The 18,148-nt window shown below is 40.4% G+C and overlaps 1 pseudogene; it reads right to left on the reverse strand.

The window, feature by feature from the left end:
• Positions 1 to 919: 919 nt before the first annotated feature.
• LOC135204605 (uncharacterized) lies at positions 920 to 2,719 on the reverse strand (annotated as a pseudogene).
• Positions 2,720 to 18,148: the final 15,429 nt, after the last annotated feature.

An 18,148-nucleotide genomic window follows, 5' to 3' on the forward strand; every position in this document is an offset into this window, starting at 1 on the left:
TGGTATCTATGAGATCATTCGAAAGTGAATCTTTTTAGTTAACTTTGTAATGAAGGAGATGAGTAAGTACCTCTTTTATCAAAGAATACTGTGGATATAACTGCCCTTAATATGTGTACTAAGCTACTCTGTACACGCAAGTGGTCAAAAGCTATGCCTAATTTCTGATGAATAGGCCTATTTATATCTTTAGCCACTCTGTTTTACATATACTATCATTAACCTGCAGATTATGCCGCGAGATATAACACAGACCCTTCAATAACATATATAATCACTGAATCAGGTGGTCAGATGCTAGGCATATTTTCCGATGGAGAAATACAGGGTGTCCATAAAGTCCCAGTACCATTAGAAGTATTTATTAATCGGAACGGTACTGGGAGTTTATGGACACCCTGTACAATGAGCCCCTTCAGTAGTGATCAGTCTAATGTCTTTTTATAATACAAATATTTCCACCTTTCAGTAACCCTCATTAGGGAGGTTTTTCTTTCAAAATCTCTTATTTAAAAATCCCAAGCATTTTCATTTGACCCAACAATTAAGAGTCTGGCGTAGAAAAGTATTAGGATCTTAATAATAACAGTCTGCTTAGAGAAGGTCGACGTGACCTTTTGCAAGTGTCTGTTGAGAGAGATTTTTTTTTTTTTTTTAATCAATTTATTGCGCCCATTGGCGTCAGACATTTGAGTACATGGTAGGCTAATACAGTAATATTGTTTACATCTACATTGTAATTAAGTTATGCCTAAAGAAAAAAATAGTAAAAAATAAAGTATATACAGACATTTAAGTACATATCAAAACAGTATTGTTTACATCTACAGCACATAATGAGGGTTACACAAAGGAATACAAAATAATGTATAGACAGATATTTAGTACATATTAAAATAATATTGCTAATTTCTATATATTAAAGGTTATACAAATGAATTCATATGGAATACAAATTAAATTTAGTTTGATTTCGTAGGTAGGTTGTACCTATCTTTAATCAGTATTACATAACAGCTGATTATTCAGTATCCACCAAAGTGAGGATGGCGCATGAGGATCTCATCGAGCAAATTATTATCTGTCAATAATTTTTTACATATATCAACTACTGTGAGTCTTTGGGGTAATATGTCACTAACAAGTGGACATTCCAGGCAATAGTGTTCCAGGGTGTTGGCGTTGGGCGCGTCACATAACCTACAGGAGGAGAAATGAGGAACTCCATCTTGCTCAGCCACCTGCCAAACTGGTCGCCAACCCAGCCGAAGACGCGCACAAACAACGTTATTTTGACGAACCATGAGTCCTCTGCGGTGATACTTGTGTTGGTGAGGAAAGAAGTGATCATAATGCTGTATTGATACACTGGTGGCTCTCTCGGCATTACTACGATGATGAGTAGGTGAGCGAGCAGCTTGGCGCACCATTTTTCTGCAGCACAGGAGAGATGGACTGGGAGCATCAGCATCTGGAGGATCCAGCTGACAGGCAGCCTTTGCGAGATGGTCAACGGTGTTGTTAGCCAGAAGACCCACGTGAGAGGGAATCCATAGGAAGTGCACTACCAGTGAGCTCATGTTGGCCATGTCTAGTTGCCTATGTATTTGTGTAACCAGGGGCTGGTATGCTGGCTTATATGATGAAAGGGCTTGGAGTGCTGGTTGCGAGTCGCAGATGATCAAGCCGTTGTTTCTGGTCCGTGTGATTAAAATAACTGCATCTAGAAGTCCATGTAGTTCACAATACGTGGAGCTTGATGACTCTGGGAGGCGACGGCCTGTCCAGCCGCCTGGCGGGGGTTCCAAATTGGGGGAGAAAACAGCACATCCAGCACTGCCAGCCTGCTGTAGGGAGCCGTCTGTGTAGAGGTGATGGGCTACACTGAGGGATGAGGATAGTCTGTCGATGGTCTCCAATGCACGTTGTTGTTGAAGTTGTGGCAAGTCAGTCTTAAAGACTGGAGTGTAAGAGATTGCTGGCACAGGAGTCTGCCAGGGTGCAAGGCCATGATCCACGTTCTCTGCCACGATGTTGATGTCAAGCCCCAGAATGCTTGAACAGACAGTACTAACTAGTGTACGTCCCCCCTGGCGTAGTTGTGGACGAGGTGCATCTAGATCCAGAGAAGTTCTGATGATGTTTGAATAGTGAGGAGACAGGTGAGGGTAATACAGGCATTTGATACTGAAGTAGGTGACATTGGAGTATATTCGCTCAACGAGTGGAGGGAGACGGTGTTCGTGTTGCATGTTTACAATTCTAGTGGATGCTGGACAACCTAGAATGAATCTCATTGCTTGGTTCTGGAATTTTTCAAGCGGCTGTAGAGTTGATCTGGAGAGTTGACATAGTGCAGGGGAAAGATAATCTATCACTGAGCGGATGAAAGCAATATATATGTTTCTGGCAACTGGGATAGATATTCCTGCAGAATAATTAGTAAGCCACTTGAGAGGAGTCAGGCGTCGCTTGTAACCGGGCCGGCCAGCAGATCTTGAACAATGGGATGTACTCTCTGTCTGCTGGAATGGATGGTGTAATTCGCACGTGGCGTTCCCAAATAAATATACTGTGTGCATAAAGGTACAACATTGTTCCCCACAGTAAATTCTGGAAGATTCCTTGCTGGCCTTGGGGAGAAGATTCTACTTTTTCCTGGGAAGATGATAAGACCCCACAGGAGGATGCTGATTCGTAGAAGGAAGAAAGGAAGCATTGCAAGTGATCCGGGGAGGTTGAATGAATGCAAATATCGTCTGCGTAGCAAGTGATGGTTGTGTTATCAGTATCAGGAAGTAAGGAAAGAAGGCGATGTAGGAGGATATTAAATAAAAACGGACTAAGTACCCCCCCTTGTGGAGTACCAAGTTCAAGTTCCTTTGCAGTGCTCAATGCTCCCTTAAACAGCACACGAGAGACTCTATTTCGAAGATATCCACGTATCCACCTCAAAAGGTTTCCCTTGATTCAAAATCAATAAGCTGGTCTAAAATAATGTCTCTATTTGCAACATCAAATGCACTTTTCAAACCAATGAAGGCTACAACACTGTTTGGGGAGAGACGAGTGTAGAGCTCCATGAGACAATGATGTGTTCCTCGTGGGGTAGGAAGCCGTATCTTCTAGATGAAAGCTTATCTTGCAGCCGGAACATAAGGCGAGAGGAGGATACATTCAAATACTTTGCAGAAACAGGAGGTGAGGGAGATAGGACGAAATTTGTCAGTGCCAGGCTTGGGAACGGGTATAATTGTACTATGAGTCCATGCTAGGGGCACAATATCCCAGGCAGAGGCAGAGGTTGTAGAGCCGGAGGAGAGGGTTGCCAGGTATTTTTATGAGTGTGCAAAGGACTGCATAGGTGATGCCATCATCACCAGGAGCTGACTTCTTACTCCTTGCTAAGGCACGTCGTAGCTCTCCCTTAGTTATGGGTACATCGTCCTCTTCATCACTGCTTAGTAAGGCGGAACTGAGACGTAAGGCACGATGGTTTTTATGTGAAGAGAGAGAGTCTTGTATATGAGCTGGAAGGTTGATGGTTCGTGACTGTGCTGACCACTCATCAATAAGGTCCTGTGCATACTGAGCAGGGCTGTGGTGGAGGACACTTGGGAGTTTTCCTTCTTCACAATCCTGTTGATGAGGTGCCACATGGAACCGATGCTTGTTTGATGGTTGATGCTGTCTGTTAATTTGTGCCAGGAATCTGTTTGTACACATTGCTGTAGAGCAACTAGATCATCTCTCGATAGTTGATACTGGTGCAGAGTCTCAGGACTTGGTTGTCTCATAAAGGCAAGGCCATCATCCATCACCTTCTTTTCTGCCTGAGAAATTCGATTATCCAGTGTCATAGCACCAACATGTGCCTGATATGAGGCTTTCTGATATATTGTGTGTGGAAAGCATGTGTGGTACTAACAAGTAATGAGTAAAGTTTCTCCGGACAGTGGAGGTCAAATGTGGGTCGAAGGTTAGTCATATATGAAATGTACGTAGGCTGGTACTTAGGCGGAATTGTGATGCAAGTGCGATTGTGTATTGGAGTAGGTGTAGCGGGAAGGGAATATTGGATGCTGAGACCAATGTGATCAGAGAAGAGCGTAGGAACCGTTACACAATTGACTCGGGAAGGTACGAGTCCACAGGTCAAGATGTGATCCAAAGTACCACCTCGTGCATGCAGTAGATCCACCAGTGTCCCAACGGGTCAGTTGATTTCGACGAATGTATCCTAGAAGTAGGTTCCCGTTGCTGTTCACAGTGCCAGCAAGATCTCCCAAGTCTGGATGACGGGCATTAAAATCTCCCATGTAAACCATACCACGAAGGGTTGGGGCTGGAAGCTTGTTGTTTTTATCCTACCTGGTGCTGCATATACATTGCACAGTCGTATGGTGCCTCCGCCAACAGTAATCTCAAATAATCTTCATCCTCAGAGTTTGGGAGAAGCCTATGCTGAATTGAAGTGCGTATTTAGGTGATGAGGCCATGTCTTACTAAATGGACGTAGGACACATAGCCAGTGAGCGAGGGAGCTTCTTCCCTTGGCTGAGCATTACCAACAAACGCTTCCTGAATTAGAATAACATCTGGGTGGTGACTATGTACAATTCCCTTAAGTGCAGAAAGTTTTGCCCAGTTTGTAATACCACAGGCATTCCATGAGATGATATTAAGCTTTACTTGGTTATTGAACATGTCCCTTGGAAGAACGGTGACTAGATAAAGAGGCAGTGGTAACACCGGTATGAATTGGTGGTGTATCACGTGGCAATGGTCCTGTATGGGGATTAGTAACACTCTCAAGACGTGTAGCAAGTGAGTCAAGTTTTCTCAGTGAGTGTAGTAACTGATGTGATAACAACCTGCTGAGCTTCAACAAGAGATTGTAGTGTGTTATCATTAGTAGCAAATTTGAAGTTAGATTGTCAAAGGAGGTTACGAGACTGTCGATGCAAGTGTCCATGCTCTCTAAACGAGATTCAATGGCTTCAAAACGTGATGTAAGGGAGTCACACCGAGACTTGAGGACATCTACAGCATTACGAAGTGTAGTCACTTGTGAGGAGGCAGTAACAGTGGGTTTGATTGATGGCACTGGAAGCTGTTGTGCAATAAGCTGGTTCGATGCAGAGCCTGAACGCCTGGTACAGCCATGCACACATTGACTCCAGGCTCATACATCTCGGGCATTTCCAATGCGAGGAGTCCGGTGTAGGTAGAGGTAATGAGCTTGATGTTAATGCCGAAGAACTGTCAACCACTGTGGGTGGTACAGGGGGCCGATGAGGGCAGGTCCGACTGTCATGCTCAGCAGCACAAAATGCACACTTTTCAGGGGCAGCACAGTATCGTGAGATGTGACCGATACCCCAGCATTTGAAGCACCACGGCTTTTCGTCTGGCATTCTGCGTAGTTCACAGATGGTAGACAAGGGAGGAAGGAGAAGTTAACAAAAGGCGGGGGTGGATCTGGGTGGCTCCAAGTAATGACAATACGATTGATGGACTTCCCATCCTGTAGGAAACGACGTACAGTGTGCACCCCTTCCAGTTTCCTTAGCTAATGAAGGGTCTACATCCACAGGATATCGATTGATGACGAGATATGTAGGGAAACTTACGGGGTCTGTTTACATCATCCTGAACATCTAACACAAGTGACAGAACCTCACCACCCTTGACCCTGTTTATGATATCCAGGCGATGCCTCGAAATGTATACAAATCGAGAAGTGACCGCAGACATTTTAACTTCAGCCAATTCCCGATCGAGGCTGAACATCTTGGTAACCTCCGATAGCCAGCGAAGCTTCACATTAACCCCCGGATTCTCTCTAAATAGGAGCTTTATGTATTCAGCACGTGGAGCAAAGGCAGGGAGAACAGTTTTTGTAGCCATGGTAGGTATAATCTGAAAAGCAGGTCTAGGCAGGGAATTATTTAGAACTTTATTTTGAGAGGAGGAAGCATCACACTTTGTAGTTTTAGCAGCAGGGGATGATGGCTCATTACTGCTATCTGAATCATGCTCCATACATCGTTTGTTGGAGGTATAGGCATGGTCCATGAGACTAGGAGCTGCACCAGCAGGGATCAACTTATGAGATTTAGTAGAGACAAGTCGTGGCCAATGTTCCTGTGTAAGCAGATGTTCTTCAACATTATCATCACTTAGAGCAAGGTCCTCCTCAACATCAGCGAGAGTACCAGGTCCCGAGAATTCCATAGTCATTATCTACTGGTGTTTTAACAATACCCGTATCTAATTTCGTTTCTATTGTACAGTAACATTGCCATGACAGGGATAACCACGTCACATACTCTGTACTGCGCATGCGAGATTTTTAATCCTAAATAAAGTCTAAGTTCAAAAACTCGTAAACACACTAATGTCATAGCACTGACCACTAAGTGCTACCACAGCTTTCAGTCAATTCTAGGTGATGCAGATCTTCGTATCTCCTAAATAATCGAGAAAGTTTTCAGAGCATACAAATGCGCTTGTTGACAAAGTCCAAGATCTTCTCGAGCTGTTGAGAGAGAGAGAGAGAGAGAGAGAGAGAGGAGAGAGTGAAAGACACAGACATATATATACAGACTTAGTTCACACAACCCTTTGCTCTCAGTTCGGTAAAAAAAAAAAATTAATAATAAATTAATAAAACTCTTTTTCGTCCCGTTAACCAACGGAAGTAACGAAGGAGAGAGAGAGAGAGAGAGAGAGAGAGAGAGAGAGAGAGAGAGCGGGTGTAGTCATCCCTTCAACTTGAACATAAAGCACTGAAATGGACGCATAGAAAACGGAGTATCTTCACTCTCTCTCTCTCTCTCTCTCTCTCTCTCTCTCTCTCTCTCTCTCTCTCTCTCTCTCTCTCTCTCTCCTTCGGCAGATCCATTATGACGACGAAAAGATACAAAAAAGTAAAAAAAAAAAAAAAAAAAAACTACTTGCAGTTTCTGAGAAGAAATAAAATTACAGTGAAATGAAAAAACACACAATTCCAATTATATTGTAATATTTAGGCTCCAGATTTGGTGCATTTGTGGCTCTTCTCATAAAGACATATTCCCTTTTTATTTGAGCAATTTTTTTTGGCTGATCCCGGACAGGATACTCGCGATTCAGGGTTGCCAAACTGGCGGGAATCCCGCTAGTTCTGGCGGAATGAAAATTTTATTTGCGGGTTTAAACCGTTGCTGCGGCTAGCGGGAAATCTGGCGGGATTTCAAAATAGTTCATTCATATTACAGCAATTTTTTTACGACTGTTTAGGGACTTATTATAATTCATGAAATTTTTTTATTTAATTGGTTTCACGATAATTTTATCCAAATAAATATAGAGGAATATGAAAAGTGTACTCAGAACCTGGGAGGGTAAGATAAATTGGCTCCATTATCAGGTCGTGACCTTTTTACCAGCATGTTATACCCGTCAGAAATCTTGCCGTCTACTCTCTTCTCTCTCTCTCTCTGAGCAAAATCAATTAAACTATGACCCTTGAGTGAGAAGTTCCATTAAAAGAAGTAAACAACTTTGATTACCCTTATGAAAGATACATACGTTTACACTTTGGGAAGTATATTGAACTTAGCAACTCGGGAGAATTGCTTAGTGAATCTGTTAAGGCGTGAGGCATCACTTGATCAAATTGAAAACAGTTTGTTTTCAGCATAGGTTACTAGTGGAACGGTGTCTATGCAATCAAATTTTCAATCGTGAATTGTGTTTCCCTCCATAGAAATGGGTCCAAAATGACCCTCAATCTTACAGGAACAGCTGGGAAAGTTTTCCTTTGTTGAAGGATAGGTTAAAGCCATTGAAAAAAGTAAGAGAAGGGCATATTGCATTTTTTGTGAAACTGAAATGGCTGCCAAACAGAGTGATTTACGTAGCCATGCTCAAATGCCGAGGTTGAGAGACTATTTAGTCAACATAACATTATTAAAAACAAATTGAGAAATAGCTTGAGTCTGAAATCAGTGAATTCAGTTCTTGCCATTAGGAATGACCTTAAAAGGTTGGAGAAAAACTGCCATACATATTTCATTCCTAAAAGCGTCTTAGAAAAAATAGGCACGTTGGCTGCATATAGGCGTATCATATTCAGGTATTCAAACTCGACATCTCCAGTCACTGCAATTTCAACTAGTTGCGGATAACGATGATCAATTTTTTTTTCTTTACAAGAATAGATTATATAAAAGGATACGAAAGGATCTCTGGATATATATGCCCAATTGCAAAGCCAAAAAGGTAAGTAAATCAAATGACTTTATTATTAATATGAAAGTTCCATGCATTTTCATGACATTCGAAAAATCTGGCGGTTTCTGGACTGAAAATGCGGGTTTTGGAGGCTTGTCTGGCGGGTTTTAGTTCGTCACATTTGGCAACCCTGCTCGCGATCGATTCATTCTTCAGCATATTCCATGTTAAGTTAACTATTTTTAAACGGTCAGCTTTTGTCCGTATATACTTTATACAGTTTTCATATTCAAAGAAATTGTCTCTTATGTCAGGTAATCTAGGAGTTGGCAAGAATGATATCAGGAATGGTAGTTTTAAGGAAAACAAAGAATTGACAGTAAAATTAGGATAGTTAGAATTCTTATCATATCAACAAAGGCTGAACAGAGGAGCTGCTGAATTAGATCACATTCGGAGAATAATACAAGTTATACAACGCACGAGGGAGAGAATGAATACTACATCGAGTATACATCAGTGGTATATACATGAGTATAGTAACCAATTTACAGGGGTCATATTCCCGTTCTCCTGCTGAAAGCGTCGACGGGTAAACACATGATTTCGGGGGGCGTTGTTGCGCTTTACTCACACTTCAGTCTGAGTGACTGCGGGGTCGTAATAGACTTACAAACACATACAGATATGTCTCTCAGTCACCGCCTTTTGCTCTCTGCTTTGGTAAAAAGACAGAGACGGAAATGGAGTGAATTTAGAAATGGTAGAAAATAGCCGAAAATTTCCCTTTCTGATTAATGTTCAGGAGAGAGAGAGTCTAATAATAATGAGATCCCTCTCTTGCAAATCATCAGAAATATGAAGATTCATTATTTGCTTTGAAAACGTATTACTTATTTTGGGGAAAGTATTAGTTACTTAATCAAGTTCTCTCAAGTGAAGTTCTCGAAGCAAAAACCTTTCGTCTTATTTCAACTTATAGTTATATATATTATAAATGTGTCATGGCGACGATTGGTGAAAGCTGAGGAAAAATTAATGTACGACCCCCTAAATCTCATGGAAAACAGGGTGTGAATATCAGGTAAGAAGTAAATCCGAGGTATAAATGGAGTATCTTATTTACTGAAAGTGAATGAAAGGTTAGAAATAGAGCATAAAACAGATAAGAAAAGAAAATGACGTGTTCTCTTCGAGATACTGAGTAGGTGCAAACACAAACAACGTCGTCCCAATCCTCCGATTCCTGTCTGACTCGTGGCTTAAGATTATTATTGTCTGGTCCACTGCTTTTGCGGGAACGCTATCCATTAAATTTAATTTTGTTGCATAAGAAAATGTTTATCAAAGTTTATAAACTGAAATTGTAAAACAATTCCACACCTGATAATCGATTTACTTGTAAAACCTTCTAATCATATCCACACATTCGGACAGTGTCTCCCCTGCTGCCATCGGAGTTGGCTGCTGTCAGACGTAAGTGATTCTCTATATTATTTTTCTAGCGATTTCCTCAAACGACTGACGTTATGATAGGAAATATTAGTAAAATATAAATTTTATTTGCATATAAATGAATATATATATATACCGAATTGCAATGAATTTGCATATTCCGTGCAGAGATCATGTTGAACGACTTACTGGTTGTACGACACTAAATTGATGCAAATCCCTTACAATGCAATATCGAATTCTTTATGTAAATTCTTTATGCACGAGACAAGTCCTCTCGTTTATCATTTGTTTTATAAGACGATAAGTCATTGTTTTAGCTGTTGGACTTCCTGTGTACTTTAAGGGGGGTTGGTGGTGGGACTGACGGCGCTTCTGAGAAGTAACAAGGGTCACTTCGTCCATTTTAAGCCAACAATTCCTAGAGAATATTCATAATTTTTCGTTTTTATTTCCGTTTATTCAATTCTGTAGGATATTAATTTCCCGATTTTTGGAACAGGAAGATGCCATGTTTCCTATCGAGACCTCGAGACCTTCACCACACTCCTATACATGAAGGAACAATTCATAATATATAACTCCAAAAGAGTCCTTTTTCCAGCTTCGTTTATGCAAATGGCGTCGATTTCAGGATATCATCACTGTTTTCATTGCTTCAGGAGACAAGGGGTCGTATATATGTCCTTTAAAAGCTTCTCCTCTGGAGGAGATCAAAGCCCTTTTGTAAATAGACAGAATATCCATCGAATCATTTTTTGTTATTATATGAATAAATATCTTCAATCAACTGTTTATTAGAAGTTCTTTGTATTTTATTCGTTTCGAGTGCTGTGAATGTTGGACCAGAGGAGTTATGTATAAAAACCTAACTTTTTTTATTGTATTTTTCCTTAAGACCTTTCTCTCTCTCTCTCTCTCTCTCTCTCTCTCTCTCTCTCTCTCTCTCTCTCTCTCTCTCTGCGTTGATTTTCCCTTTTCCATCTGAGCAAATGAACCAAATAGAGACTAAAAGTGAGTGAAAGTGATAGCCATTTTAGCCTGAACAGAAAGTTCAGTTTCAGTTTATATTATCAGTGGAGTTTAGTCCAAGTATTATCAAGTGCACGGTTATTCAGAGAGTGGAGGAGAAAGAGTGTGTGTGTGAGAGAGAGACCTTACCTTACAGACGGTCTTACATCTTGTTCGGGTTGCCCCAGGTCCCTAAGTGTGAGGCACCCCTAATGTCTACCAGAGAGTTGCTAGTGCATCTTCCGGTATATTTTGCATCTTCCAATCTTGGATGGTCTGGGATGCAGTTTAGATATTTGTTGAGCTTATTCTTAAACACATCTACGCTCACTCCTGATATATTCCTCAGATGAGCTGGCAACGCATCGAATAGACGCTGCATTGTCGATGCTGGTGTGTAGTGGATTAATGTCCTGTGTGCTTTCTTATTTTCCTGGTATAGTTTTGGGCACTATTAACCCACTCTGCTTGCTCTTCTGATATTTTTAGCTCCATGATGTTTTCGGCAATTCCTTCTATCTGTTTCCATGCCTGAATTATCATGTAGCGTTTCTCCCCTTTCTACACTATATAATTTTAAGGATTGTAGTCTTTCCCAGTTGTCAAGATCCTTAACTTCTTCTATTCTAGCTGTAAAGGACCTTTGTACACTCTCTATTTGAGCAATATCCTTTTGATAGTGTGGGTACCATATCATATTGCAATATTCAAGTGGACTACGAACATACGTTTTATAAAGCATAATCATGTGTTCAGTTTTTATGGTTTTGAAGTGCCGTAACAACATTCCCATTTTTGCTTCACATTTTGCAAATAGAATTGCTATTTGATCATTGCATGACATGTTCCTATTCAGCATCACACAAAGGTCTTTAACTGCTTCCTTATTTGTGATTGTTTTATTATTAAGTCCCCTATATGCATATAGCTTTCCTTCTCTATCTTCATAATTTATTGATTCAAATTTATCAGAGTTAAATACCATCCTATTTACCTCTGCCCAATCATATACTTTGTTAAGGTCTCTTTGTAGCGCGTTCCTATCTTCATCACAAGTAATTTCTCTACTTATTCTTGTGTCATCAGCGAAACTACTCACTACCGAGTCCTTAACATTACTGTCTATGTCTGCAATCATAATAATAAACAGTAATGCAGGTAAGACCGTACCTTGTGGTATACCGGATTATTACCTTAGCTTCATCCGATTTCTCTTCGTTTGCAATAACTATCTGTTTTCTGTTGTGTAAAAATTCTTTTAACCGTCTTCCTAATTTTCTTCAATAATATATTATGATCTACCTTGTCAAAAGAGAGAGAGAGAGAGAAATCAGTTTATCTTTTTCCCCTCTTCCGAAAATAAAACGAAGGCTGATCACTCAAAGAAGAAGAAGAGGACGTCATTTACGCTCAATTAAACCAAGTACTCTGGGGCCGCCCCTTAGGCCTAATTATCAATTACATAAGGCGCCCTTGCCCTCATTACGATTATTTGGGCGCCCTTAATTGACCCTCATTACTGGGCCTCCCGTTTCCTGTTTAATGACACCAGAACACTTGTCGGGGGGTGGGGGGAGAGGTGGTGGTTAATTCCCCTTGGGAGGTTACACGAGTTCTCGCACTGAGGAAGAATGACGGATAGGAATATGATTTGAAAGAGTGAGGGAGAGAGAGACAGAGGCGTTCTTGATATACTTAGTAGAATTGCCAAACATTTAGAGAGAGAGAGAGAGAGAGAGAGAGAGAGAGTAAGGAAACGAACGAAGAGGGAGATAGATAGAGAGAGAAAGAGAGAGAGAGAGGAGACAAAGACACCCCATTTACCAAAGCCAAGAGGACTCATTTTTGCCAATAAACGGGAAGAATTCGAAGTCGAAGACGCGATAAAAGGGGAAGTATTATCAATTACCGAGAGGGAAAAAAAGCGAACAGAAGAGAAGAAACTGGGAAGATATAATGTAACAGATAATTCGTGGCAGATGGAATGAGAAATGTAATTAAGGGGAATAATGAGAGAACAGAGAAAGAAAGAGAAGAAAAAGAATAGAGAGAGAGAGAGAACGCGCTTTCGTCAGGATATTCCACAGAGGAGGAAGTATCCTATGTGCGTCCCTGTGACGCTTCATCGACCAGCAGGGACGTGCACAGAACTTTTTCAGGGCAGGTGCTCAAGTGAAAAAAAAGGGCAAAAATATAGAAATGAATGAGGCTAAATATATACCGGCTCAATACTCTTTCAAATTTATTTAAACTAACCCTTAATAATTCAAGAAAGAGATAAACATGACTGACATCATAGGTACCAGTGGGCTAATGTTTTATATGAACATAAAATCTACAGTACTGACTACCAGTAGAACTAGGAAATTTAACAGAAGAAAAATTATATATATTACTTTTACATAAATGACTGCAAGAAAATCAATAAGTATGATCAATACACTTGGCTAATAACCAGACCTTATCATTTTATATTTATAAGAGAACCCTTCTGTGTCCCATTTCTTTGAATATGCTGATAACTTCACTGTTGTTGATTGTGATATCCTTTTCAACTGCTAGCAACAAAAGATCAGATAACCTCTCCTCACTGGACAGGCTGCGTAGCTTTGTCTTCACCAGCTTGAGTTTGGAGAAGGTCTTTTCCACTGTTGCAGTTGTGACGGGTAGAGTGGCATAAATTGTTAAGAGTTCCAGCATAAGTGGCAATATCTCCTGGACATTGTTTTCTTTCATCAGGTTGAGCATTGTAGCTGCAGTGTTCTGTGGCAGGCAAGGAAATGAGGAATAGAGGATCTTTAATTCCAACCGTAGCTTGTCTACTTCTTCTAACTCATAAAACTGGCATCATTTTTGCAATGACTTGAATGCCTCTTTATTCACAGGTTCTTTCCAGTTATCTTGGACTGTCATACAATGAAAGGCACTTAGGATACCCCATGTGGTGTTGGCTCCACCTTTAAATCTTCTTTGTAGCTCTTGTGATATTGTATCTAAAAACACATAAAGGATTGATATTGCTGGTCCTCAGTAGCAGATGTAGGACTGTACTTGTATCTTTCTGGCATTTTTCTTCTTCTGCCTTGTCCAGGAATCCCAGAGGGGAGGTCGATGGCCATGGATTCAGCTCTCTCTTTAACATTTGTAAAAAACTCCTGAAACTTCTCATCATTTCTTAATTCTCTCAAACTTTGTAGCACTCCATCCACAATTCTGTAGGAGGCAGCCAAATCAAAGTCTTTCTGTTGTAGGGCATTAGAGGCATAGGCAGTTTCTTGAAAAACTGGGGTGGCAATCTCAAGACAAACAAGAAATTCATAGTTAATACTTTGCAGCAATATTGAGGCATCCCCTACTGATGCATCAGGAGGATGTTTTTGCACTATCTCTTCTAAAAATTGCTTCAGAGCTGGGATGACCTTCCTCATGGTTCTAAGAGCTGACTCTTTGCAAGCCCATCTTGTGTCTGATAGCTTCTTAAGTTCAAGTGGGCGGTATTCTGGATACATTGCTTTATTATTATTATTATTATTATTATTATTATTATTATTATTATAATAATAATAATAATAATTATTATTATTATTATTATTATTATTGACACAGATAGGCGGCGGGCCTATAATACATCCCTCTCAAAAGGGCACTTTTAATACAGTAGCAAAAGGGGCAGGTGCTTGGGCACCCCCAGCACCCCCCCTCTGCACGTCCCTGATCGACAGGATCCTTCCACCCAAATCCCGATTGCAGGACCATCCCCAACCTCTCCCCCCACCTCCTCCTCCGACCCCCACACCCACCCAAAGTAAACCAAATACTCATCTGCATTTTGATATCGTTGATTTAGACAGACAGGTCACCAGTGTCTCTGTGGACGTCTACGAGGTCACAGGTAGGAGGTCAGGTGGGTGACCTCCACAGCCTCGTCAGAGGTCAGAGGGCGAAGGAGGTAGCCTATACTGAGCTATTAGGAACAGATGGAAACGGGATATGTTGTAGTAACGAACGAACCTCATCAATATCCCCCAGTTCGGTATTTTAGTAAGGTTCCTGATTTTGACTCTCTCTCTCTCTCTTTCTCTCTCTCTCTCTCTCTCTCTCTCTCTCTCTCTTCTCTCTCTCTCATCTTGAGGACCTTCTTCGTCCTCTTCTTCTTCTTCAGGACACAAAACCAAACGACAGACGACGCCATTGAGTTGGACGGCCAAAGAAAACTGCCCAATTTCTCTTAACTGTTCAAAGACAGAGTGAGTCTTCTTGTCCCTGGAATGCTCTCTTTTCTTCAGTCGTTCAGAGAAACGACCCAACATGACCCGGGACCTCTTTCTCTCTCTCTCTCTCTCTCTCTCCTGAAGGTCCGAACACCCAGCTGGTCATTCCCCACGGAGTAAAAAATAGACAGACGGAAATTAATTGTGGTCTTCGGCTGCCTTTTGTCGTGGCGAACGAAACTGTTCATTACGTTTTCTTTTCTTTTGAAGGTGGGTAGGGGGGGTTGGGTGGGGCGGTGTCGACACTGACGATAGTTGCGTACTGTTGGGGGCGTCTCTCTCTCTCAAAATATAATATGAGGATGCCATCATCACCCTTTAGATATCCCACATCTCTTGCTCGCTGAGCTGCGTATTTTACAGTCATTAGCAAACACACTCTCTCTCTCTCTCTCTCTCTCTCTCTCTCTCTCTCTCTCTCTCTCTCTGATGAGGGTGTAACGAAATCTGGACACCACATCTGAGCACTTAATCATAATTAATGGGCATCGTTAGGAATAAAGAAACAAGATTTTGAACCTGACAGTTATTTTTTTGATGATGTTAGTCTTTCAAATTGTGTTTCCGTGCATGTGTGTCTTTAACGTTCTCACCCACTCACTCACTCACCCTCTCACTCACGATATCCGTCGAATTCTTTTGCAGGAGTAGAATAATAATATGGCAATTCAAGTTTTCTGGAAACTATAGTCTTTCATATTCCAGTGTTTTAGACAATGTATGTTTCAAAATATTCCAGTTTTCTGGAAACTCTAGTGTTCCAGGGTGATCCAGTTTCCTGGAAACTAGCTTTCAAGGATATCCCAATTTTCTTGAAACTAGTTTTCTTAAAACTAACTTTTCAGGATATTCCAGTTTTCAAGGATATTACAATTTTCTGGAAACTAGTTTTCCTTATTCCAGTTTTCTGGAAACTGTAGTTTTCCATATTCCAGTTTTGTGGAAACTAGTTTTCCAGGATATTGCAATTTTCTGGGAACTAACTTCCCAAGATATTCCAATATTCTGGAAACTGCAGTTTTTCATATTCAAATTTTTTGGAAACTAGCTTTCCAGGATATTCCAGTCTTTTGGAAACTGTAGTTTTCCATATTCCAATTTTCTGGAAACTGTACTTTTCCATATTCCAGTTTTCTGGCAACTGCAGTTTTCCAGGATATTTCAGTTTCCTGGAAACTGTTGTTTTTTATATTCAAGTTTCCTGGGAGGTGAAGTTTTCCATATACCATTTTCCTGGAAGCTGTATCTTTCCAAATTCCAGCTCCCTGAAACTTTAGTCTTCCACACCCCAATTCCCTGGAAACTATAGTTTTCCTTCTTCCAACTCCCTGAAATATAGTCTTCCATACCCCAATTCCCTGGAAACTGCCTTTGCATCTGCATCATTGCAGAAAAAGACCTCTGGACCTTTGGCTTTTCCCGCATTCCAGAATCTTTCCATCGGCTATCTTTCCATAAAGTCTGGAAGGCGTCATTCCAGTCAGAACTTTGGCAATAAATGCAAATTCGCTCATCGGGGAGGGCATGAGTTCCTTTTGGCTGTGTAGCCAATTCTTATAGTTCTTATAGAAGGAGGTAAGTCAGTGTTATTGGTTCTTGTAAAGAAGAAGCACTGGAGGCGTTTGGTTTGGAAACCTTGACTTGGAGAGAATATTTCACTGCTCTTGATTTCTTTTCATGTCACCTACATAAACAGCTTTTGTAGCTCGACATTTGGACGTAATAAATTCGTCAAATCAATGCCATGAAATGCATAGGATATTCTATTCATTCAATATTTTAAATTGATGAATATTGTAGGTCTATTTTTCACGTTGGCTACAAAACATTTGTAGCTCGACGCCTGACGAGATATATTTGTTTAATACGAAAATAAAGACTCAAAACAGAGCAAAACTACAAAATGGAAGTGAATATGAACCACAGACAAGTCTGCTCCGAATATCCGGTATCGTAAATATATTCGCCCATTCGGTTCCAAAACACAAAAGCGACCATTGGATTACAGAGTTCCTGTTGGCCACTGATCAGCCGCCCAATATCCATTTCATTACGAGCTGTAATATTAAATATATATCCGCTGCATAAATGAATTCCATTACATAATCAGTGTAAACAGAATATATATATATATATATATAATATATATATATATATAATATATATATTATATATATATATATACTATATATCTATCTATTATATATCAGTTTGGAATATCAGCTTTTTCCCGCTTTGCCTGTGATGTTAATAACGGGGATATTTTTTGCAGATGGAATTATTTGCAAATTTTTCATGGTCTTTTTTTTTGGAAAAAAAAAAAAACATTTTAGGAAAAAGGTAGCTGCTATATTTGCCTACTATATCCCATCGGCAGTGTTTGTTCTGTTAATTTCCATATCACTCGTCAAAACAGCGAGTTGAAACGAAATTATTGATAGCGTCATGTTGACCCAATTTGTTGACAGGCATAAGATTATACTGACAGATTCTGAATTAGTTTAAATCTACGAAGTTTTTGATTCTGAAAAAATTAAACTGGAGGAATATCACTGTGAAGGGATTAGAATTGCAACAAAGTAGGAGGAGAGAGAGAGAGAGAGAGAGAGAGAGAGGGTGGGAGAGAGAGAATCGTGGCGAGGAACCATTGTCCAAAAATATTGCTTCAGTCAGTGAAAGCTGGTGGGAGATGGTGTTAATGAAAAGGAATACAGATGTAAATGAGAGAGAGACAGAATGTACCCAAAATGTCCAAAGACTGAAAGATAGGGGGATGGCATAGAAGGAGAAGAGATATAAGGGAATATGAATGTAGCTGGGTCTTGTAGAGAAAGAGAGAGAGAGAATTATTAGACATAATTTTATGCAGGGTCATGTTGACGTATTGCCTACTGTTACAGACCCCGAGAGGTCCGCTCCAAGTTTGATATTATGATGAAGAAAAAGAATTCAACACCAACAGTTGAAACTGGGGATACACATATAGAAAGATACGCAAACACAACAAAGGTTTATTTACAAGCTTACTAACAAAGATACATGCAGAATGGTGTCCCCTATTTACATAAAAAGGCAAAATCTTACAATGCGTGAACTGGGGAAATGGTGGGGTAATGAAAGTACTTGCCGGCCAGTTTTGCTACTCAAAGTGATGGCTTCACAAAGGAGAACTGTAATTGTAGACGTCTTCT

The sequence above is a fragment of the Macrobrachium nipponense genome, chromosome 47 (assembly GCF_015104395.2).
Source record: "Macrobrachium nipponense isolate FS-2020 chromosome 47, ASM1510439v2, whole genome shotgun sequence".
NCBI classification, from domain to species: Eukaryota; Metazoa; Arthropoda; class Malacostraca; order Decapoda; family Palaemonidae; genus Macrobrachium; species Macrobrachium nipponense.